Here is a 24,876-nt window from a genome sequence, read left to right as displayed (position 1 = left end):
TTCTTGTGTTTTTAGTTATTTAGTCAAATATGACTCTTTGTGACATCAAAGAGTTTAGCACACCAGGTCTGTCTGTCAACAACAGGTTCTTTATGTTCTTGCAAATTCATGTTCATTACCTCAGTAATGCTGCCCTTCCACCTTTGCTACTGCTGTTCCCCTCTTCTCTTGCCTTCAGTCTTCACAAGCATCAATGACTTTCTCAGTGAAACCTCTCTTTACATTATGTGGACAAAGTATTTGAGTTTTAGTTTTACAATGAGACCTGCCAGTGAGCAGTCTGAATGTATATCCTTAATTACTTACTGAAAATATTCTGACAGTAAACAGAACCCTAAACAGTTTTCTTCAACATCAGAGTTCAAATGTATCAATTTTCCAACACACACAGACTTACTTAAAATCCAGCTTCTCTCAAGACATATGTCACAATTGTCATAACCATATCTTTAACTATACAGACCTTTGTTGACAATCAAATATCTTTTCTTATCAAAATTGTTTCCAGGATTGCCCTAGCATTCCTTCCAAAATGCAAGGGTATTTTAATTGCATGGCTGCAATCACCATCTACAGAAATATTTATAAGTTCATTGGTTTGTAGGTAAGTACTAGGCTAGTTGCCCTTGCGGGGTGTTTTTAGCCTAGCCAGTTTCCCCTTTTGTGCTCGAAATAACCTATCCCATTTGGTCATTGATTGGACTCACCTATCCCATAGTTAGTAATTATATATTACCCCTAACGAGAATAACTGGGATCATACCATAGACAATTTGAAGGGACCCGTGCATGGGATAAAACATTTAGGAGCTGCCTCTGTCCATTAGTTGTACAGGAGGACAGTAAGGGGAAAATTTTCTGTTTCCCATCCATTGATTTAAGTTGCACTTGAATACAGACAGGGTTGAACTTTGTTTAATGTGGATGGAGAGTCTGTTCCAGAGCAGTGGTATCCTTGGCAAGATATACCTGTTCCCCCAAAGTGTTCTTTTGATGTGTCAGAAAATGTTTAAATCCCTAGACCAAGTACTTATGATGCCATTTGACTTGCTGATGTGCAGTAAATCCAGCAGTAAAGAGTCAAAGGACGCGTTGTAGGCCAGACACAGGTCACCTCTTAGCAGTCTGTAGAACACTGAGTGTAGTGGCAGGGCTTTGATTCCTTCCATGCAGGACATGTTATTTAGGCCTTGTATCCTTTTAATTAGGTATCTCTGTGAGCATGCCAGTTGTTGCATGTGTCTGGACAGATGCATGCCAAAGGGGTATTATATTCAGTGATTATCCTAATGAGGGATGTGTAAAGGGGTAGAATGACATCCCTATATCTAGACATAACCCTTTTGTTTAAAAGCTGTGTAATATAGAAGGATTTTATTACAACAATGAACACATATTGGTCAAAATTTAGCTGACTGTCCATGTAAGTTCCCAAATCCCAAACAACTGCCAATGTCAGTGGCCTCTGGCGGACTATATTTGCAGATGATTATAAATCAGGAGCTGTCATTGAATCCCACACTGACACAAATGTTCTCCAGGAAGGCCTGACACAGACAAATAACTGGTGTCAGAGCCATGAACTAAAATGAAATGCCAAGAAATGCATAATAGTATCCTTCAGGAAGTCATCCATCCCTGGTAACTATCATATTGACCAAAACACCCCTAACTCTAAGAGTTGACCCAGTAGTCAGGGACTTGGGAGCACACCTTTGACTATCACATGCCTACAGTAGTGAGGAAATCATTCTATGTTGTGCAACTTTTAAACAAAGGTATGGCATGTAAGTCCAAGGAAGTAATTGTTTCACCATATTCGTCATTCATCAGACCCATCATTGAGTACAGTGCCCCCTTTGATATGTATGTAACCAGGCATATCTAACAATTGGAATGTCAACACAGGTTCCTCACTAAAAGAATACAGGGTGTAAGTAACATACCCTGTGTAGACCACCTCAAGGCCCTATCCCTGTATTCTGTCTCCTACAGACTGTTGGGGGGAGATCTATGCCTGACATGCAAAGCATTGTCACACCCCACTCTGATGGACCTCCTGCATATCTACAAACAGCATCAGAATTACCCATTCCTTGCCAGTAATATAAATAGGACCTGCTGGAGAGACTGATATGTATCCCAGAGTCAACCCAATTCATCCCTAGCTTGGCACCTATGTCTCCAATGGACATTGGCAGTCTGTAAATGGTTCATCTCTCATTCCCTTGCTTGTAAATGTTTCCTCTCAAGCTACTGCTTACACTTATCAAGGATAACAGAACTTGTCAGAGATTTGGGATGCATGGCTAGGCTTAAAAAAGCCCTTGTGTTCGCTAGCCTAGTAAATGGATCTACCTGAAATGATTGACAAGCTAAAAGCACGACAACTAAAACACCAACATGAAAAGAACGACAGTTGAAATACCCGACAGTTTAAATGCCCGACAAACCACAATCCCGAAACTCAACAAAACAAAACAAATCCATTTCCGAAAAACACACAGACAACACAAGCACACCAAAAACCTTATAAACCTACACTAAACCTTACATACACAACTATCTATGCACTAACCTTAACCCTAAGGTCCATCACTATCGCACACTTACCTTACCTGCACCCTAACCCTAAATGCCGTCACTATCGCACACTTACCTTACCCGCACCCTAACTCTAAAGTCCGTCACTAACGCACACTTACCTTACACGCACCCTAACCCTAAAGTTTGTCACTAACGCACACTTACTTTACCCGCACCCTAACCCTAAAGTCCATCACTATCACATACTTACACAGTCATGCACATCGGTGTTTTCAGTGTCAGGATTCTGAACTGTCGATCATTTACATTGTCAGTCTTCTGGTGTCGGTCTTCTCGTTTTCGGCATTTTCAGCTTTCGTTCTTTTCAGGTAGATCCAAGTAAACACCCATGAACCCATGTACCTATGAACTGGGTCAACCCTTAGGAGTGCATTGTGAATGTGATAGTTCCCTGGGGTAGATAACTCCCCAAAGGATGCAATCGTGCATTTTTGGGCATTTAGTTTCAGTGAATGATTTGGGACAAACATTCCTGCAGGATGATTAAGTCATTTGGAGATTCAAAAACTGCTTCTAGATTGCAGTCATCTGAAAACTTAGTCAGCCAGAGCTCTTTGGTATTGGCTTTTAGATGCTAAACATGAAAAGTCCCACCACAGAATCTCCACTAGTGACTGGTCTATTTGTGGAGGTAATTTCCCCTATTTTGATTATTTGTCTTCTATCTGTGAGCCAATTGGCAATCCAGCAGGTTACATATTTGAGCTCAGGAAAATAAATTCTGTGACTGTCTCAGCTTCTTCCCCATCTATTTGCAAAGAACAAAAAGAGCTAGATGGCATGGTTTTTTTTGTTAGCATTGATCAGCAAGTCATCTTGTGTGCTTTCTTTCACCAACAAGATCTTCGGTTCTTCATCACTTTACAGTTCTATCATCTGCATATCTTAGGTTGCTAATATTTCACCCAGCAAATACAGTTAGAAATTTTTGAATTTTGTAATTTGGCTTATCAGTTTACTTGCTGTGCTGCAACATTGCCCCATTTGGTTGTTTGTTTTGAGACCATTTGTTGGGTCCTACCGGCGACCAAGATTTCAGCATTACACAGTCACCGCTTTCCTGTGTCTCCATGATACTTGTTGGGTTTGAATATTTGAAATCAATCAATACTGTGAAGTATGAGAGTTCCATAATCTGTCAGATGACTACACCCAGTGATGAGGATCTCTATGAATCTGTCTTGATCTTACTAGAAAAGATGGAGGACTGAAGCAGCGGTTATTCTATTCACAATGTTGTCAACTTTTGCCTGGGTCTCCTGCCCTTGAAAAGCTACCCAGCTTCCAGTCATTTGAAGATTTAGAAGACTTCATAGCATGGTTGGATATATTGTAGTGAATAGTGGAAACTTTGGAATGGTCTCTCTCTCTCCCTTTTTCCATCTTGCATTAAACCATACTGGTTCTCTGACTGAGCTGCATTAGACTGGATTGACTCCTCAGTGGGAAACACCTGCTTTAGTGTTTGTGCTGTGAAGAATGTGTCACACTGGGGTTTGTGATTCTTTGGATCTTGGTCTTTGTGACACTGGGAAAACATCAGCTGCTAAAGGGGTGTGTTTTGGCTGTTTGGGGACATTTCTTTGCTGTCTCCATTGTTTGTCTTGATTTGCTCATATTAATTCAGATCTGCCTAACCATTTTATTGCTCAGACATTAAGATCTGTTGACTGCCATTGTGCAAGATTTTTGGTATGACCCTTCATGCTCTTTGAAATCCTAGTACTTCTGTATTTCATACCATAGGCTTGATTCAGATCTGCTGAATCTAGGCTGTTTGGCTTGATTTACATCTGCCAAATCTAGGCTGTTTGGTATTAATTGAGCACTAAAACCAGCCATCCTATTTTAAGAAGGCCCTCCTACACCCTTGTGGTAGAAGTGTGTAGTCCAGGACCCATTTGAGTTGGAGATTGATGGAATAAAGCTCAGTTATGGGCTCTCCCATTGGCTAGTTTGCGTTAAAACTATTTAACTTCACTTGTACTTAAGCACCATATTTGCGAGTAACAGCACTGCCATGCATAGATGCAAATGCTTAGAAACAACAAATTTCCCTTAATATCTGCTAAAGAACTCTCCTTAGCTCCACTGCCTCTCTGTGCACAACACAGTTGCACATTTCTACCCAGCGAACAACTCAGCTGCACATTCTGAGGAAATGATGCAGTGTTCCCCCTTAGCCTTCCACAGAAAATCCACCCTTGTTAGTCTCATAAGCAAATCCTGGTCCATCTTACCCATCCCCACTATTCACTGCAATGTATTCCTGCCATAATAAATGGACACTTCCCCAACATATCTTCAGCCAACCTGATTGACAAGGGCATCCTGAGGCAATGCAGCAATTGCCTCATGTATGCTGACAACCACTTGTTCCTAAAGCAAACAAATACAGTATGTGAGAGATGTAACTATACCATGAGATTAGAATTAGGCCTCCCACATAACAACAAACAAGACATAAAATAGGTCATCAGCACACACACACACGTACACACACACACACACACACACACACACACACACACACACACACACACACACACACACACACACACCATCCCTCTCACACAAGAGAAGGTCAAGACACATAAACCCACATATGCAGATGTACTCACTAAGAGCCTACCAAAAGACCAGAGACCTTCCAAGCACAAGCATACACATACTGGTACACAAACAGAATCCATCACCACACATAACACACATATCAGTGTCTCAATAATTAAGCCCCTAAGGCAAAACACCTCAAAACCAAATGTTTTGGTTATAGAGAACGCAATAATTAGCTTAGCTTCTGGTGTCACTCCAGGGGATCCAGTATCTGTCTGCCTGGGAAAACATGGTCAACAGTCCATGCTGCTTTGCCAGAGATGCCTTCACCTGTCTCCTCAAGGTGTTTGGATACTGGCAAAGATGCTTTCCTCCCCATAGTGCCTTTTTTAGGCAATATCCAAACAAAACTTCCATCATAAAGAAATTCACTAAAGACAAACTCAAGGTCATGCTGCTTTATGCTAGGAGCTTAAATGGTAAATTGCATTTCATGGAAGTGCTCCTCACCATGAAAGATGCTGATGTATGTGAAGTCACTGAGACTTGGTTCAAGGCAGCTGAGAGCATCCTGGCCATACAAGGCTACAATGCCTTTCACATGCTCATATCCCAAAATGAGCATGAAAGAACCAAGGTGGAGGTGTATCCATCTTAATTAAATCCAAATACACCTCGAGACTGGTGAAACAGTATGACTGGGTGACTTACATGAGGACAAGTACAATCGCTACAAGGTTAATTCAAATACCCTGGAACAGTTGGTCCACACCCCCAAAAGGGTCCTGGACTTAGTGCTCACCAACATGGGGGTGGTCACTGCACTACCCCCTCTGTGTTGCCCTCCCTGGTAAGGTCATGAAATAAATCTGTCCGTTTAAAGTAAAGATCAAACCTGACACCCCCACAGGAGTAAAAAAAAAAAATGAAAATGTTCTCAAAAGCAAACTATTGCCAACTAAGCGATGGTATAAAAAGTTTCAAAACTCCAGTCAACACAGACAACAATGACTCTTATGCAGAGGACTACATAATTGCCCTATACAGCCATTTAAACAAATGCACTGACTCAGCTGCACCTAACAGGAACAAAACCAAGTCTTCCCAAAAAACAAGCCACCCTGGTGGAGTGTAAGTATAAATAAGTTATACAACAAAAAAAAAAAGAAACTGATATAGGAACAGGAGGAAATTAACTCAACAGAGAAGAATACTCTCCACAGCTTGAACAAGCAAATCAGATATCTTAAGTCCTCTAAGGCTATCTATGAGCCTAAATTAGCATCCCTAGATAAGGACAATCATGAGGCATTCTTTAGCTACATCCAAAACCTAAGAGGGAATGCCCGGCTGTGTGATGAATTTATAGCAGACAGTACCACTCACAGTGAACTTGTGGAAATTGCCAACCTAATTTGGATGATCGGATGGGAAACTGCAAATTCACCCTGGGAATTTCACCTGTGTCCCTCTTGGACAGGGGCAGTAGTTGTTGACTTGGTTCCACTTAATACCTTGATATCCTTGGGAACAGGGGTTGTACTTGGCTGGGCTTGTGAGGGCCCTAGGGCCATTAGCATAGTAACACAAAAACACTGGTAATGCCTAAGTAAAACCACCACGACTTTATTAACATTAACTGACTAAGCGCTTTCACCTGTGTAGGGCATCTTCAGAGTCAGTTTGTCACAACTCATCACAGCCTTTAAATATGCAATTCAATTAACATTGTAACCAATTACTAATTAAATACAATAATTCTATTATCAATACTTTTGTAGTTTAACCCTTACTTTTCAACTTTGTTTTGCTTTACAGATTTTTTGGCACCAAGTGCAAAAGTTTATTAGTAATACAATCACTTTAAATCAAATATTGCTTCAACCACATAAATTCTGCAGGTATAAAAATATATAAAAATGTAAAAAATCAGAGAAATTCACTATTATTTCATCGTTTCAAATGTTTTAAATACATAGTGCCTTGTGTTTTAAAATACATGCTAAAGTCTCATTAATACCAGGTAGTGTGCTTGCATCTAGTCGTATTTGCCACAAACATTCCATGACTTCTAACATAGTTTTATAACCACCGCCAAACTCTTTGGTGTATAGTCTGTCTATAACAAAAAATATACATTTTTTATAATTAGTACAATCTTTGCTATGATTAAATAACAAATTGGCTGACTTCCTGTTTTTAATGTCCCTATTGTGTTCCAAGATTCTTTGTCTTAATTTTCTTGTAGTCATACCAACGTAGAAAGCTGGACAAGATAAACAGGTTGCTACATATAACCATGTTCGTATTGCAATTACAATAACCAGGACTCTTCAAAGACCTCTTATAGTTGCCCACTTGAACATATGGACTGTCGTTGATATATTTACAAGCTTGCCAAAACAAGTCTTGTCCTTTTGAGGAAACCTTCTGACTAAACAACAACAACGTCAGTAAGTCCACGAAAGAAAGAAAAAACAGCGACTAATAGTTCCACTCGAAGGTGCCCTTTGTACCACAACCTGTTGTGTCTAAACATACAAGCAAGGCAAACAAAAATGCTGGATAATAAACAAAAATGCTGGATAATAAACACTCCAGCTCTTCATAACTGCTATCTCGTACGGTAACAGCTGAGTGGTTGGCTCTCACGCACTTCCTGGATGCCTTCTTGTGGGATAGTCGTTAACTATTTAAATCTCACCTCATGTATACCATGTCCAGGAATATCCACTGGTTGGTTAACTCTCCACACTCACTGAACTCTGTCTCCTGGGGTAGCTGTTCATCTCAAACCCAGAAAATAGAACGGTCCACTGTACAAAAGACAATTTGAACACTGACACATTGGTTTCTAAACAATCTAAAACAAGACCTAGCAGAACCACTCAGAACTCTCTTTAAGCATAGCCTGAGAACTGTCCTTTTCCCATCAGATTGGAAAACAGCAGCAGTAATCCTTTTGCTCAACTGACCCTGGGAACTATCAACCCATAAGCCTAACCAGTCTCAGCTGCAAGGCCATGGGAAGAATCATCATGGACCTTATCCACAAGGACAGAGATGACCTTTAAACTCTTGACCTGACCCACTTTGGCTTCATTAAGGGCAGATCTTGCTTACTAAACCTGGTGGACTTCTTTGAGAATGTCAACAAAGCCCTGGATAAGTACAAAACAGTACATACCACCTATCTTGATTTAGCCAAGGCTTTTGACACAATTCCCCATTCAGGTATCCTAGAGAAACTCTCCCAACTGGGGATTAGCCCATACATTACTAGATGGGCAGTCAATTAGCTCACCGACAGAATGTAAACTGTCAAAATTGGGGAGTCCACCTCCACCAGTAGACCAGTTACCATTAGGGTACTGCAAAGATCTGTGCTGGACCCTCTACTGTTTGAAATCTATTTCTCTGAAGTCCAGGCAAAGGTAGACAGCCTTTGGCTTATCAAGTTTGCAGATGACTGTAAAATGGAGGCAATCATAGAGACCCCCAATGATGTTAACATATTTCAGAAAGGGATGACGCAGACAAATGATTGGTGCCAAACTCACGGACTAAATCTTAAGCAAAAAATGCCTCATTATCCCCTTTGGCAAAGAAGTAGCCCCTGCTAATTATGATATAGATAGCACCCTTCTAAGCTCAAGCTTAGTGGTGTGAAACTTGAGAACACAAGTTGATAGCAATCTAAACTTCGATCACCATGTGTCCGTAGTGGTAAGAAAAGCATTCTACATTGTGCATCTCATAAATAAGGACATCTCATCCAAGACCAGGGAGGTTATAACTCCACTTTACTTGACCCTTATCAGGCCACTAACCGAGTACAATGCTCCCTTCTGTATGTACCTCACCAGACACCTGCAGCAACTGGAGAGACCACAGAGGTTTCTTACCAAGAGAATCCAGGGCCTACAAAACATGACATACATGGAAAGACTGAAAGCCCTGTCACTGTACTCTGCATCATACAAGCTGCTGAGAGGCGGCCTGTGCTTGGCCTACAAAGCAGTCTCAGACTCTGCCCTAACAGAATTGCTGCACATCTACAAATCAAATGAGCCAAGAATAACTCGGTCCAGGTATCTCAACCTAACCTGTGATATTAACAGAACATGCTGGAGAGACAGATACATCTCCCAGTGATTACCGCTCCTCTGGAATAAGCTCCCAGTCCATGTTAAGCAGAGCTCCTCCATGACCCTACTCAAGTGCAACCTTGAGAACTGGATGAATTACCATAAATTCATCCCAGGGGTAGTACCTATATCCCTTACAGACGGGGCAGTTGGTGCTGATCACAGAATTACTCTGCTAACAATGACCATCTAAATATGGTCAATAAGGGTACTCAGGTTTTTACACAGCTAGGCTTGCAAAGGCCCTAGTAACCTCCTATGAACCTAAGACACCTTGTCTTCTTCTTGTCCTCCATCCATACAAATTGCTGAAAAGTCTGCTTCTGTTTTCCTTTTTATGTCAGCATTCTGACATGCTGTTTTTTTTTTGGGGGGGGGGCAAAATCAAATTATGACAGGTGTTGTTGATGCTTTATTGTGGTACCTGTGAAACTGATGTGGAATTTATGTTATATCATTGCCTTCTAGAAGGGGTTTGCTTTCTCTTATTTAAAAATGTGTTAACTCAGTGAGCAGGTTGATTCAATAAACCTTTTCAGCCTTGACCCGGTAACTCATACCTTGAGGTGGGATACATAAGGTGTGATAGGTTTCTCCACAGTTAATCTCTATCAACTATATCTATTAAGTTTCTCTTTTCTTCCTTCTCTTTCTCAATTTTATCATGTCATGTAGATAGTATTGTGTGTCCTAATACTAACTCCAATATTATGATTGTTATTGTTATCATTATTTTTTTGGTTTGATAGATTTTCTGTATGTATCTCACTCTGTGGAGCTTTTCTAAAATAAATAAAATAAATAAATAAATATGTACAGACAGCACAACTAAAATCATGTGTGTTACATTTCAGCACAAAGCAGCAAGTAATTTTCATAATCCAGGAAGTGCATGAATACATATGAAAATGAAAAAGTACAGTAAGTTTGTACAGTCACAGTTCAAAACACATGAAAACAATGATATAAAGAGATTAGAATAGAGCTGAAGAAGAACATGAGTCTCTATAGATGGTATCAAAGGCAAAGCAGGAACTGAAGTGAAAAAGTGTAAAAGAGAAAAAAAAAGAATGAAAGAGTGCAAGAGGGAGAGAAGACATGAGATACAATATGAAAAAAAATGCAAAATGAGGAAAGGTAATAAAGTATTATAGTAAGAGAGATGAGCAAGTGAAAAGATGGAAAAGTAAAGGCAGTGGTTACAAGTTGGTACAAAGAGCTTCCTGAAGAGTTGAAGACAATGAAGAGTTCTGATGTCATGGGATACTGAAATTCCAAAGAGCAGAGTTATGTTTGGAGGAAGTTTTCATGGCTAAAGTCAATGAGATGGAGCTGGCCTTTTAGCGTGACAACATGAATGTTGGATCTAACTGGACAAGTGAGTGCATGATGACTAGTCTGGAGGAAAATATATGTCAGAAGTTGATGTTTGTAAGTCTACAAATGAACATAAAGAAAAATACATGTTCAGTGACAGGCAGGGTGTCTGTGGTGGAAGAGAATAAACAGGGGTGCCTGCTGTAGTCAGCAAGGTTAATAAAAGACATAGTTTATGTTTCTTTTTTTTTTTGAAAGGATTAGAATCATAAGTGATCCAGGGATTCTTAAGTGAAGAAGTGAGTGGCATATTCATGTTTTCATATACAAATGTATTTGGCTATATACCTGCATGATTCACGAGTGAAATGGCTGCCAGATTCATATATAAATGAAGTTAGAAAATTATTTCATTAGATATGACTTCTATATCAGTGTGGAAGGAGACCCAAGGGTCAGCTCTTCCATTCAGAGCTCGAACCAAAAGCAACCCGACTGCAGGGAAGATAATGAGGGAACAACAAAAAGACAAAACAGTACATTTTTCGAAGAGAAGGAGAATGTAACAACAAACCTTATTGTGAACATTTCTTCCTTTGCTTTGACTAATGAGCAAAGTAACTTGCTTAATAAGGGTTTGTCATTTATCCCTGCCAAAAAGGCAGATTTAACTGATATGATCACAGATTTAAAGCTACTTGGTAGAAATTTGTCTTTAAAATGTATTTATCGAAATAATACTGATGCTAACATAAATATATATAAGAAACCTGGTACTTACATTCCTCCCACCCCTCAAAGTGTACAAAGATTTTTAGATATATGTTAGCATGCATTTAAAGAAGTATATACCCTTAACATGAATAGTCATTCAGCAGGATTCACGAAGCCTCCGTGTAAGAGTTACAAGGCTTACACGGAGGCTGCAGTTAAACGGTGTGATGTCAGCATGCCATGCATATGCATGAGGGCATGCTGACTCACACCTAAGGCTAACACGGTCTGTGTAAGACAGTAGGGAGCGTGTCCGTAGGGTGAGCCCTGCAAACGGACACGCCCCCAGAAGAGTAACAGTCCCGAAAGTAAACCCCCACGACAGAGTGCGAGTAAATGTCAATAAACACAACACAACACATGCCCCCACAGACTATTAACATAAAATGTAAAAATGAACATGTTATATTTTTTTTATAAGTTTTAAAGATGTTTGCCCGTGAGTGAGCTCGTTTGCGCGGGCGTGCCCGTCGCTTAGCCACAGTTAGCAGTCAGTGGAAAAGCATATAATAACTAAATATGCAAAGTAAGCCAAGAAGCAATAGCGTAGCGGTAGAGACATCGGCTGAAGAGCAAGCAGTCATGGTTCGAGCCCCCACAACATCAATTTTTATTTTTAGTGAAATAAGCACGAAACAATTCCCTGACATATATGTACATGTATAAAATTATTTTTATGTAAAATGTAATGAAATGGGCCATGTATTATGAAGAAATGTGTGAAAAAAAAAAAGAAATATCAGAAGTGCCCATAGCTGAGCTACACTCTAACAAGCTGAGTATATCTGCCCGTAAGTGAGCAGTGGTTTAACAGGTGTAAAATGAGTGCCCGTAGGTGAGCAGTGGTTTAAGAGGTGTAAAATGAGTGCCCGGGGTTCAGCAGAGTCCTAACATGCTGAAACTGTGTGCCCGTAGCTGAGCTGAATGTAATAAACATGCTGACAGCCAAACGGCGCGTAAGCCAGCGTGACCCATTTGTGCAGAGCTGCGCACCACGCCAACAAGCTAACAGACGGGCAACGTTGAGCAAGCTGTATCAAAACTGCCTTTACACAGACACACCTCCTAGCCTGTGTAGACAGTCATAAAATATAAAAAGCAATGTCCAGGCTCGAACTCAGGATACCATGCACCATAGTCAAAGTACTGAACCACTAAGCCACGACAGTTGCTCTTAGAAATGCAGTAATAGCATATATATAGGAATGAATGGAAAGAGAAGCATAACAAAGCAACGGCATGTATAAGCCCCATAGGTTGGAATACACAGCATAACTGATTGTGGAACCGATTTGCAGTCAGGATGGCAGGTGTAGGAGAGGGTAGTTGCTTCCGAGCACAGAGGTGGGGCATTGAGGAGTCCAAATATATGGTTTGGCTCCTCGTCCATGATCATGAGGCCCAACTCATGCAGGGCCAGGTCCTGTGGGGAGCATATAGGGCTGAGGCGTGGGACCGGTTGGCACATGATCTCACCAGTGCCACAGGAATACCAAGGACTGGTGAACAGGTCCGTCACCACAATGCAGACCTGAAGAGACGGAAGCAGGACCAACTGAACCGTTGCATCCAGGAGGCCCGGCAAATGCCCAACGCCCCAGTACTGAGTAAGTTACATGTAATTATTTATGTAGAAAGTTAACCTAGCTGATATTATGGAGATGTGTATTCCAATATTACTTCATTTATATTGCAGCTGCAGGTGTCCGTTCCACGAATCGTCGAGCCTATGCCGATAGGCTTGTGCGGTTGCGCCACCAGGCAGGTTAGTAATTCTCTCCCTGTAACTGTTAAAAAATAAAAGTATGACAGCTTGCAAAAGAGTGCAGTGTAGTCACCTATTAATATAAAGTGCAAGTAACAGTGTAAGAGAGACTCTGCTAATACTGTGTGATTACATAAGTGTGATGCAGCCTGTAATCCAAAAAAAAAATGAAACAAGTCTGAAATAAAGATGTTCCACCTGTAATATAATAGTGCATAACCTGCAGCAGGCTGAAAATTACAGCTACACAAGCTGAGTAAAACACATGTGTGAAATATATCCCCGTTTAAATTCTGAAACATGACACAAGTGAGACTGTTGGAAAGGACTGTTATAACTAAGTAAAACATGTCAATAAAGCCTAGAATTAAGTACCATCCTGAATTGTAAAAATAAAACAAGTGAGAGAGTGTGAGAAAGAGGTATGAATCCACCAATAAAGTAGTAATAACTCCTGAATAAAGTATACTGCAGTCAGTACAGAATGAAATGAATGTGACAGGCACAACCAAACAGCAAAATGTGTGGAAAAAAGTACTGAAGCTGGAATGTGTGTCCCAAAATCTGGATATGTTGCTCTCAGTTTGCAATATGCAGATAGTATGGTTGTATGAAATACCAAACATCCACAGTTGTCTAGAGCCATATAAAGCAAATGTAGCAGGATGATGTAGCTGAACAGAGCCAGATATGAATGTGTATGAATAAAAATGAAATGTATATTCATGTAGCAGTAACATTCCTATCACCAACATGCATAAGTTTACACATAGGAAACTGTAGTCAGACCTGTAGTGTGTATATATCTGCAGCTAGTAGAAATGTACAGCATATGTATAGGTATTTGAAGATGTTAATGAAATATTTCTTCACCCTACCCTATAACCACAAATAATCCATTCCACGTGAAATGGGTATGTGTATTCACAATTAACTCCCCTGGACAATTGTCCTGTTGGTTCATACATATTTGCATGTACGTTGATGCATGTGCCCTGTTCATACATCCATACCTGATGGCCTGTTGCCATCACTCAACCCTGCATGTTATTGGATTGTGTATTGTTGTTCAAATTATGCATGTGTTATGCTTGCTGTTCAGCGGCTTGAATTTATGGGTGTTTGGTTAATGGGAATACTAATGCATGCTGTTACAACTAATTGTGAATGGTATTGCACGTTACTAACCCAAACTGTCATTAAATAATGCAAAACATAGGATGACAGGGAAGGCGGGTTCCAGCGGACCCACCTCTCCCACCTCAGCTGGCGAGTGCACCTGGCAGTAGTGCCCAGGCCGGGCCCCCCTCCAGTGGCCCTGTGCCACCAGCAGGTGGAAGCACTGCAGGGGATGGGGCTCGTCCCCCCTCTGCAAGCGTGGCCGGAGGAGAACATCCACTCACCCTCCGTAGTGTCCAGACTGTGGTGCGTAGGGAGATCTGTCACACTGTGCTTGGGCCCCTACGCCAGCTTGAGGCATGGGTGGCACAACTCACGGGTGTGCCTGCTGCCCATCCTACACAGCCCCCAGCACAGCCCCGTCCTGGGCAGTGAAGGCACAGTGGTAACTGCCCATGGGTGGGGATCTCAGTTCCACTGTTGCCATCTGTGGGCTCATGGGCTCGAGATATCCAAACATCCGTCCCCGTCAATTGTGTAACCCCCCCCCGCATGTGTCATACACCACCCCTGTATGTGTCTTGTTTGTCTTGTCTGTTAACCTCCCCTACCTACCTCCCCAGCTGTACCAACTTCCTGTATCTGACATACCACTCTCACCTGAAAAAAAAAAAAAGGCACTCTGTACCCACAAAAAAATTACGCCCCATATATAGCTGCCCATTTTGCACACATGTCTGCTGGACATGTAAACTGGCAATTACAATTGGCTGTACAACAAATATTATTGTTGTCCTCACACCTCTCTCAGGGGTGGAAGGTTTCAAATTTCACATCAAATTACAAACATATGCACAGCTGTTGCTGACAAAGAAATGGGCAGCTATGGGCCTTTCCTACATCCCTCCTGCAAAACCTGAGCTTGTTTTCCTACTGTCCTACCCTCTTTGTGCCCCCTTTTTCACCACTTTCCTATCTCCCCATTTTCTTTTCTTTAAAAGAAAATAGCGCAGGTGTGCGCGGGAGTAAGCACTTTTAAGCAGTAGTAAGTGGGAGTGCACTTCTGTGCGCTTAGCTAAGCGTGTGTGCACGAAGCTAAGCGTGTGTGCGCATGCGTGACCTCCGCGCAAACCAGCGCTAACCCGCTTACAACTGCTTAAAAGTGCCTTAGTCACTCTGAATGACAAGGCCTGCAGTTTTCTCAGCAGCAAAATAAAATACCTCTGGCAGTCTCAAACCCAGGACCTTGGAAACACTAGTCTGCATGACTTACCACTAAGCCATGACTGCTATACAAGAACATTGTGCTGAAAGAAATATATCATAAAATAGTAGGAATTAATGTAAAGGGAATATAGCAAGTCTAGTACACAAAGCATGTCATGTATATTTACTGTCAAATCTAGTGGATTTGTAAAATAGTACTGTGTGATGAGAAACAGCCATGCTAGTTGGTAGCTACTAGGTAATAATGTCACAGTATCATCTGGCAAGCCACACACATACTCAGAGCAGGATAAACACTGCCATAGTTGAATAGTTAAGAGCCCAGGCATAGCAATTGTGACTGAGTTACAGGGATGTCCCTGATGTGAAAACAAATGTCAACTGTGCCCCACTGACACCCTGTCAAATGTACTAACAGTAGGCAGAAAGGTGTAACTACACATGCAATGGTAGCTATGAATTACTGAAAGTATGCACCACTTGCACGTCACAAATGGTGTAGTAATACATATGCTCGAAATAACCCACAGTCACAACTGCAGAATATCAGAATATTTCATTGGAGTATCCCACTGATATGTACCATTCCATGAGGCTGATAAAATATGCACCTGAGAGTATCTGAGGCCTGCTCAACAGCATGATCAAATACCCTTGTAAGTGTCAAGGCCCACACCATGGCCAGGCTACACTGCATGCAGTAACACCCTACCGCAACAAACACATAGGGAATTGCTTCCCAAACAGATTTAGCAAGCATTACAAGCTGTGAATGTAAATGGAAAATAGGAAAGCCATAGCAACACATTACAGGAAAGACACCTAGCAGGCATACAAGGAGTGGATGTAAAGGCCAAATATGGAAGCCATAGCAACAGATTGCAAGAGCCACTGCTATATACCAGTTACACAACAATCCCCACAGGAAAACACACACACCCATATACACAGTATTACTAGTCATAGGTGTCAGTTTACATACACACGGAGAAGAGGACACTGGAGGAAGGAATACTCAGCTTACAGAACAACATGCATTGCAGTGTCTACAACACAGCCTGAAATATGAGAGACATACAACCCTTACACTCACAGAACAGTGTCCACAGCAAACCAGCATGGTCCCCACCCTGATAATCTGAAAGGGCTACGCCTACCTAACAGACCTTTTTATAGCACTGTCCTGAAATCACAGTGAGAACTGCAATCACTACACAACAGGCTGCATGCAATTAGTAAATGCTGGCTAACAATTGGTGCAGGGGCCATCACATGGACATGTGCAGATACCTACAAAAGCATCCTGTACTCCCAGTCCACAGATGCAATACTGTCATTGCACCCTCTGGAGGTAGAGACAGAGAGAGAGAGAGAGAGACAGAGAGAGAGAGAGAGAGAGAGAGAGAGAGAAAGAGAAAGAGAAAGAGAAAGAGAAAGATAAATAAAAAAAAAAACAGTAACAACAAAACAAAGAGGCTGACAGCAGGCCAAGTAACTGCAAGCCTACGCAAACAGCTGCAACAAACACAGGTAATGTAAAGTACACTATAATAGTCTACATACTGTGAACCCTCCAGATGTGTTATTGGTCTGTATCTATGTATATGAAGATGTGCATAGGGCCGGGAACATACTGCAACTGTCACTGAAGGCTCTACATACATATGTATGTGAAGGTAGCTATGTGCACATAGCAATGTAGGTTGTAGTGCAATGTACAAGTAGGTTGTACAGTAATGGATGTTCATCAGTACATTACTGTGTGTATACATATGTGGAACTAAAAAGGAGTATATATATATATATATATATATATATATATATATATATATCATGTGTATAAGTATGTATATTGAGATATGTATATATATATATATATATATATATATATATATATATATATATATATATAATATGCATATGTGTATACATAGATAGAGAGGGATGTAAAAATGCATAGACATATATAGTTTCACAGTGTTATAGTTTAGTACTAGGCTATCTGCAGACAGTGTATAGAATAGATTTAGAAAACTGCACCTCTGTATAGTAGTGACACAGTGAAGACCCCCGTACATAATAGCATTAGTTTACTGTGCCTCTGTCTAGTAGTGACACAGAGATGACCCCTGGTGTAAACCTATGATCTCCCATCCACTCATCAAGAATTCACATGAAGAGTGTCAGTGAGGGTCTCTGCCTAACATGAACTGGGATCCTGTTCCACAGTATGGGAAGCCTCTGAGTTATGGATCTGTCCCTACAGTATGTCCTATTCATATGTGTGCTGAGGTTTAAATCTGTAGCTGTTGTGGTTCTGATGGATTTGGATTGTATGAGGTGGAACGTCCATCAGTTCCTGATTGGACATGGCCTTGTACGTCAGGCACAGATCACCTCTAAGTAGGCGGTATGCTATGGAATAGAGCATGAGTTTCTTTAGTATGGCAGCATATGACATTTGTTGGAGAACCTTGATCCTCCTGGTGATGTACTTATGGGGTCCCCCTAGCTGTTGCAAGTGCCAGGTGAGGTACATACCAAATGGGGCATAGTACACAGTCATGGGCCTGATAAGGGAGGAGTATAGGGGTACAATGACCTCTTTTGATCTGGATGTGAATCCCTTCATGATAAGGTGGGTAAGGTAGGAAGTCTATCCAACCACTTTGGCAACGTGGGTGTCAAATGAGAGGTCAGTATCGATTAGTGTCCCCAGGTCTCTGATTACTTTGTCTGTACTCAGTGGGTTACTGTCTATGTGATATGTGGGTACCTTGTCCGTCCGAAAGGGTATGACTATACATTATGTGGCATGCAGTTTAAGGCCATGACTCCGGCACCAGTTGTCGGTTTCAGTGAGGCCTTTCTGTAGGATGTATGTGTCAGCTGGTGTATCGACTATGGCGCCTAGTATGCAGTCATCTTTGAACATTGTCAGCCACTACCCTCCCATGTTTGCTTCCACATCTCAGAAATAAATGCCGAACATGAGTGGTCCCAGGATAGAGCCCTGTGGGACACCACTTGTGACTGGCTGAGTCTGCGATACCGTCGGGTCCCATTGATGCTGTGTTTATAGCTTTGCTGAGGGCGGTTCTCAGCTGGACATCTGAGATGACAGGGAGGTTACAGTCAGCTGGGATAAGTAATTCCACATGTGGGGGTGAGGGAGGGGAGAAATCTGCACTGAACCTGTCTGCCAGAATGTTGGCAATATCTGTGTGTTCAGTGTAGCTTTTGTCACTGTGAACTAACTCTGAACATATCTGAGGGTTTCCACCCAGGTGTCTAACATAGCAGAAGAAGGCCTGGTGGTTATCTGTAGTGTCCATAGCGATTTCCCTCTCATTGTTGGCCTTGCATGTTTGTATGAGAGAACGTATCTTTCTACTAGTGCTGATCAGAGATGCCTTATCTTTATGGAATTCTGCTCTGTCGTGCAGTAGCTACCTTCTGTTTTTATACAATTTGTTCATGGCTGGGGTCCACCAGACAGGATGCCTGCCCTTGGTGGAGAGGGTCTTGGTTAAATTTGGGATTGCATGATCCATGCATTCTTGGAGATGTCTGTAGAAAGCATTTGTGAAGGAGTCTGCATTGTGGGATGTGGTTTCCACTGGCCCAGTGGGCTTAAAGGATACTAACTCAGTTTTAAGAAGTGTAAAGTCGGCATGTGAGAGGTTTCCCACTGTAGTCTTTTGTGTTGTGGGGGAGGTGGGATATGTATATCCAGGGTGATTAGTCTGTGGTCAGATGTGACTAGTGAGGGGTATACTTCTGGTGTGTAGCACATTGTCCCCATGTTTGTGATGATCAGGTCTAGTATATTATCTCCCCTTGTGGGAGAGGTGACTAGCTGTTCCATTGCATTTGACGTAGTGAATTCCGGGAACCTTTGGGCTAGGGTGTTTGGGCTAGAATAATGCACCCAGTATATGTTAGGGTAGTTGAAGTCTCAATATGATGGTGTGTGGTGGGACATTCATATCCTCCAATGTCTTCAGGAAGGCTGACTGTGGTTCCTGAGACTGGGAGGGTGGTCTGTAACATACTACCAGTTGTATAGCAGGTTTGCCCGCGGTTATTTGCACCTGGATGGTCTCTGATGCTTCATGTGTTGCCACTAACCTGGAGGTGTGGGTGTCCTTCATGAATATGGACACTCCCCCTCCATTTTTGTTTTGGCCTTAGTTTTGGGGCCAAAAAGCATGATACAAGGTATAGCCTGGTACCGCTGGTGTGCTCTCAGGAGCCTTGAACCAGGTTTCACTTACTGCACAGACATCGAGATTGATAGAATATGTACGTACAGATATATGTAATGTACACATACATATATAGATATATGTAGATACATATACATATACAGATAGATCTGACTGATAACAGATATGTCTGTATATGACTATATCTCTCACTCTGTCCCACCCCCTCTCACTCTCCCTCTCCCTCTGTCTCTCTCTCCTCCCTCTCTCCCCACATCTATATGTATATATCTACATCTATATATACATATTATATACATATATACAAACATATATATATATATATATATATATATATATATATATATATATATATATATATACAGATATAAACATATCAATATATATATATATATATATATATATATATATATATATATATATATATATATATATATATATATATATATATATATACTGTGTGAGGCACATGTGTGCAGATGTATTGCAACAGGTGCCTGGTGTCAAAGGCATGGAGTGAACACCAGTGTGGATACTGGAGTACCATACCCCATTCAAAAACACTGACACCAGTAACCACCACATATGTGCATGCCTGCCCACCACTGCATGTGTCAGGGGGGAACAGGGGCAACAAGTGTACAAAAGGCTCCCCATTGATATACACAGTGGCACACTAGTCCTGTAATACCTGTACAAGGAATGTGTCAGCGGACATGTTGTGTCAGCTATGGACATGTAGGTCACTGTACCCCTCTACACCCCACAATGTCCTACACGGTATGTACCTCCCATGACAGCTACAGATATGGAGAAGGACACAGACATACGCAAGTAACTGTGTCAATGCACTCAAACACAATACCTATGCAGAGTGACTGACAAGACCACAGAGCGCACACAGACTACCTACATAGAGGTTACCACTGCTGGATATACATAGTTTGGTCACACCCATGACAGTTGTCTAACAACCATGGTAACACCTCCAACATCCACAACACAAATTACCTATGTCTGTCGTCCTTGTCACTGCAGTATAGAGCACATGGTGGAGGTACATGTCCCTACCCACAGATACGACATACCCTGTAGTAAACCACACAGAATTAAGAAGCAAGGCTCCCGATGAGTAGATGTCAGACATACCCCTGCTGAATGTTATGCAGATAGGTAATATGCCATATGAGTCACCCTGTGTAACTGTTTGTAAGGAGCAGGTACGATCATAACACATGTGTCACAAGGGGCAGTGTAACATAACAGTATGCTGCTGTAGGCCCAGGGCCAAAAGCACACTACCTACCTAAGACACAATGCACACCCATGAACACATTGCAAACAAAATATGTGAGGTGGAATGAGTGTGCCAGTGACTGGGTGCATGTTATGTACTGGTGTGATTGCTCACCATGACTGTCTGTCTGTCATGGTAGTGTCTGTCCTTGGTGTGAGGCCAGAGACAGATGTGTGAGGTATTGTGATCAACACATACTACATTGCCATATGTTGTGCTGTGTTACCCTGTATGTCACTGTGGTGTAGGTAGGGTTATGGCAAGTAAGAGTAGTGTGCATTACCAGTGAAATATGTAATGTGCATTGTGTGCAGTGCATGGGCTGATAATGTTCCCCATACAGTACCTTGATACAAACCCCCAGTGTGAGGTTGTGCATTGTACCTGAACCAGTGTGCTGACTGCTGCAGTATACTAGTCTGTCGTACGGAGTGTGCCAGGTACTGTTGCACAGTTGTTGGATGAGCACTGATATCTGGTCATTTACATGTGTATCCCCCAATAGACAGACAGATGCTATATATGGTGGTTAAGTTATATCACTGCAGTCGAGTATTATGTGTATTATGTGTGCCATAGTTTGCTGACAGATATTGCTGACATATTTTCCTTCTCCTTTTCAGGGCTATGGTTCACCAGCGGAACCCTGTGTACTCCGCTGCAGAGGAGGAAGAGATACACCAGAGCCTGGTGTGGGATTTCGCAATACTCTTTTCCCACACCAGCCAGAACCAGCAGGAGAGGGCTGCACTATGGCAAGACCTGGTCCATCGGGTAAATGACATAGGCACACATAACCGGACATATAAGCAGGTACGTCATCACTGCAGTGATTTAATTAGAAATGTCCATCAGCGTGCATCAGATATCCACAGGCAGCAGCTTGCCACAGGTGGTGGGGTGTATAGATACCCCCCCTCACCAGACTGGAAGGACTACTCCTAAGTGTTGCGGCTCCAGCCCAACAGCAACAGCAGCAGCATACATGTGTAATGATGGAGGCTGGAGCCACCCAGCAGCAGGACACGGAGCGTGCAGGTAACATGCCATGTCTATAGTTGACCGTTCTGTACACTGTTAGGTTATGCATGTGTGAGGTGTGTCCTCGTTTTGCATCTGTAATCTTGGTAATTATTGTGCAAGAGTGATATTCTCAATATCAGCAGTAGACCTGTGGAAGCTAACTGTTGCACTACTGAACTGTATCATACCCACAGTATCAATGGCACAGTTGTGCCCACTGACAATAAATGTCTCATTTCTACAGGTCCCGCTGGTGTAACAGCAAGGCAGCCTATCAATGCATTGAGTGTGCAATACCATTACCTTCAATACTCTTGATACTAACAGTAATAATAGGCTGAAGAAGTAGTGCTATGTGTTTGATTGCAGGTGTGTTTGTGTCTGTGTGTTGATATCTCATATACTGAGGTGTGTGCATGTGTGCATGTGTGCATGTGCCCATGTGTGCATGTGTAATGTATGCATGTGTGCATGTGCCCATGTGTGCATGTGTGCATGTGCCCATATATGCATGAGTGCATGTGTGCATGTGCCATGTGTGCATGTGCCCATGTGTGCATGTGTGCATGTGCCCATGTGTGCATGTGTGCATGTGCCCATGTGTGCATGTGCCCATGTGTGCATGTGTACATGTGCCCATGTGTGCATGTGTGCATGTGTGCATGTGCCCATGTGCCCATGTGTGCATGTGTGCATGTGTGCATGTGTGCATGTGTGTATCAGTGGTGACATTGTGTACACATTGTAAACTGCGTTTTCTGTCTTACTCCCACAGGTTCTGGTGCTGCTCTGGTGATGTGCAGCAGGGAACCTGAATCAGCTTCTGTGGATAATGATAATGATGATACCTGTGTAATGGCACAGGTAGGTGTGCCAGGGTCCGTCATTGGTCAGCCAATTGACACTACACAGCTGTCGACCCCATCAATGCGCGCAGTCATCCTGCCAATATATCCTTTGTCACCAATGTCCCTAGGTGATGGACAGGATACAGTGGGCATTGACCAGGGTAATGTGGAATCGGTGGCACATGCATCCCCACACAGCAGCCATGGCCAGGGTCTTGACATGGTACCACACAGGCAGATGTAAAGGGGTTCTCGTGGGAGCATCCATGGGCGTACTGCCCCTGTCAGACGTGCCCACAGAGGTCTTTCAACCTCAGCTATGTTTCGGGCTGTAATGCAGGCACAGTCACATATGGAACGGTACACCAGACAGGGTCTGAGGGAGCTGAGAGCATGTCGCACAGCTATGAGTGACAGTATGCGTGATGTTGCGGCTGCCATCCGTAATTTCACCGAGGACATTGACAGACATTGGGGGGACACATTAGATCTGTTCCACAACTACATGTCCATGAGCCAGGGCAATGGTGGACGGTTGAGGCATCGACGTGGCCATATGCCAGCAACAGCAGCAGCTGGCAGCCGTCGTGGACGACAACAGGCCCGCGGCTGCTCACATAGTGCCAGCAGCAGCCCCAGCAATGCTGGGTCTGTGCTGTCATCAGACCGCCCCAGGAGACCACGTGCACGTGGCGCTGGACAGTCCCAACAGGGACCTGTCTCCAGTCACCAACCACCTGCTTCTGATGACAGTACCCAGTCTGGCTTAGTACCTGATACGGTCCGTAGCACCCCTGCCAGGCACAGGTACCGTGTCCGTGGCCACAGACAGTGATCTGTATGACCTGGCAGGTACAGTCTGTGGCTATCCACAAACACCTGTATATGGCAGCCATGATGTGGGACTGTGTGCATGCATACACACATGCAAATTGATAACACTGAGGGCTACCGCATACATGCACACACTGCATCAACATTGCCCCATCTTGTACTGCTGTCCCTCACCAACACACACACACATGTCAATTGGTTGTATCAGTGGCAGACTCAGACATACCAGGTACACACCTTGTGCATATGATGAAACTGTGCCACCTCCTGCAATCTGTAACATCGGTGCAGGAACAGGTTAACATGGTGCTGATGCACAGGGTGACTACATAGAAGTGTTGTAATAGTATAATGTTGACAACAGTACAGTGTAATGATATCATTGTGGGTATATACCAGCATGCCTGATGCAGTTACAGTATGAATGTCATTGTATTGTTTTGTACACCCATAGTAATTACCATAGTGTACTGTCTGCACATCTTTGCATACTGGTGGTGAGGCTGTCAAGAGATGGCCACCTACATAGGTAGTACAGGGGATACGAAAATGTACATATTGATACTCAATGATGGTCATGTCAACTGCGAGTTGCATGCTGTCCACACTCGACTCTGCAAGGCGGATGTTTGAGGATGTTGATATCTGTGCAGTACTACACAACAGGTTCAAGGCTCACAAGAGCAAACTAGCACTACAAGGTCACACCTCATACCATGCATGACAGCACCAAAACACAGAACTAACTATGACAGGAGGGAGAGTCTCCATACATGTCAAGGATATTGTGGTGCCAGGACAGGTAGCATACATCATACTAAGTCTGGAACTGCTGAGTGAGGGCTCAGTGTCTGTTATTTGAAATGTGTATTATTACAGGTATGAGCACTTGGGAATCAGGCCAGTTATTCAGCATTACGAAGGTACGTGGTCTATACACTTGTGGGGGGGTGTGGCTGCACCCAGCCCGTCTGACCTGTGAATGTCTGGGTACAGGCTTATAGTGCCTGCATATATGCACTGTTACCTACTGGAAGTCGTACACCTTGTTTGTTGTAGCATAGTCTACATACAGGCCTGCTGATATTAGAGTGCTGCAGTGCATATCTGTGGATTATCACCATGGTTCCTA

This window comes from Protopterus annectens, chromosome 7.part0, assembly GCF_019279795.1.
Source record: "Protopterus annectens isolate FY-2018-M chromosome 7.part0, PAN1.0, whole genome shotgun sequence".
NCBI lineage: Eukaryota > Metazoa > Chordata > Ceratodontiformes > Protopteridae > Protopterus > Protopterus annectens.
This window is presented reverse-complemented; position numbering follows the sequence as displayed.